General features: G+C 35.9%; 1 protein-coding gene across 1 annotated transcript in view; it reads right to left on the reverse strand.

Moving 5' to 3' along the window:
* The window catches only part of LOC104160547 (testis-expressed sequence 10 protein homolog), a 19,445-nt gene extending 18,707 nt beyond the window's left edge, over positions 1-738 (reverse strand). The window contains exon 1 of the mRNA XM_009698688.1: positions 654-738. The gene's annotated coding sequence lies outside the window, so the exon portion shown is untranslated. The remainder of the gene's footprint in view (positions 1-653) is intronic.
* Positions 739-2,111: the final 1,373 nt, after the last annotated feature.

Here is a 2,111-nt window from a genome sequence, read left to right on the forward strand (position 1 = left end):
TATGAAAGTAAAGTAGCTGAACATTCTGAATGACTGAGGTGATAAAGAAAAGACACTTTCTTTTTACCACAAGTTACTGCAAGATATTTCTCAGCAGTATTATGCCATTTTAACCACTGTAATTTCCCAAAGTTGCATCACCACAGAATACAACTATTTTTATATCTCAGTAAGAATATAGCAGCAGAAATAATTCTGCTCACATGCTGACCTTGGGCAGCTCACTTCAACATACTTGATTACTTTATTCTCATGGAATGTTTTTAATAGCGTAAGCATGTTCACAGGAAATCCCAGAGGCACTCATTCATATTGTTACAAGCCAATAAAAGGCATTTACTTAAATCTAGAAAAAATTCTTGTTCATGTCATATGCTGAATTTAGGTTTTCCTCATACTTTCCGAAGAAAGTTGCTAGAATGAAGAAAAAGTATGCAAATATTCAGCCCAAATGGTAAAGTGTAAAAATAGGGCGTCAAAAATCAGATCAAGAGAAAAAAAAAAGGGTATCTCACATCAAAAATACGTAACAAGATTAGAATTACTTTCAGGAAGTACTTACTACACCATTTATTCTAAATTAAATCCAGTAATTGACTATCAAAACAAATTTCTTTTTGTTAATTCTGAATTATGACATTCACATGGATTACCTATAAGGGTTGAAAACAAGAAGCTGAAATAGTCCACATCATTCACTGAATTATCCTGCACTTGGCACTTCCAGCCTGCAAAGGATGATCTACACAAAACCAGATAGTTTATTAAAAACCATATAATTAAGAATTCACAACCTACCTGCACAATACAATCAATTAGCACGACTAAATTGTTAATTTTAGCATTCCTGTTTCTAACTGCTGTTGTCAGAATAGCATTTTAAACAGCTTCAAAACCAGAACTTGCTCTTTTCAAGACAAGTAATACTGAACTTTGTACCCCTACATGGGCTTAGGTTGTTAAGTTGATTAAATTACTGAGATAGCAACTTTTCGTAAATACCGGTATAACCTTTACTATAGTGACGACAGCCAACACACAGTAAATTAAATGTTTTATTTCCCTTATTTGGTAAAAGTCATTATATTACAAAGCTGAGCTGTATTTTTCATTATATCCACTACTTTTAATACAGCTCTTTACATGAACAATAGATCCCATTTAAAAGCAGTCTCAGTATCTATTTCAGAGTAGCTAAAGCTATTAAACACAGAACTAAATTAAAAACTTGCTTTGAGATTTAGAACACAAAAAGGAACAATATGCAAAGACAAGAGCAAACCCATTACCGAAGTTGCCTGACACTTCCCTTTTTAGGGGCAATCTGTAAGAAGCGGAGCACCAGCCTACTTTTGTTTCTCAAATTAGAAGCCGTACGTGCTTGTGGAAACTCGGAGCAAAGAGACACCACCGACCACCTAACAGTAGCGTCTTGCCTGTTTTATCCGTGCAAAACCAGGAGAAAGCCAGGAGCTGGGAACAAGTACATCTCACACATGCCTGCCTCAAAAGGCTGCGGCTCAGACCTACATTGCATTATGCAAAATGCGTATTATTCAAATTTACTTGTATGCTGCTCTTGGCACTTGCATTGGGGATTATGGATCTTCGCTGTAAGAGATTGCTGCTTTCTGCTCTTACAATCTTGTGAAATTTCAGAGCTTCCGAATGCAATTTTCCAAGCCAACTATCTGCCTCAGATCACTTTTTTCCTAATTTCTCTCCACTAACAGCCAAAATGGCTTAGTTCATGGGTAACAAAATTCTGGAAAGCTTGTTTTTCAGAAATTCTTTACAGCTCCATGTTTAGGGAGCAAAAATATCAAATTTGGAATACCTTTGTGCCAGGCATATACATTTTCCCACCCCACGAAAATCCATCCACAGTATTTCGGCATCCACAAAAATGACAGCTAGAATATGCACATGTCTGGAGCTACTCAAAAAGAAAGGGAAAAAAAAATTCTGACAATCTTTTTTTAAGAAAAAAATTCAGGATTTAATCAGACTACCACATAGGGTAATTAACTTGGGGGGACGGGGAAAGGTAAATCACAGCTAAGTGAGAATGAATAAAGAAAGGCAGAAATAAAGGTCTTGCAACCTATTTC

The sequence above is a fragment of the Cariama cristata genome, unplaced genomic scaffold (assembly GCF_000690535.1).
Source record: "Cariama cristata isolate BGI_N322 unplaced genomic scaffold, ASM69053v1 scaffold16004, whole genome shotgun sequence".
NCBI classification, from domain to species: Eukaryota; Metazoa; Chordata; class Aves; order Cariamiformes; family Cariamidae; genus Cariama; species Cariama cristata.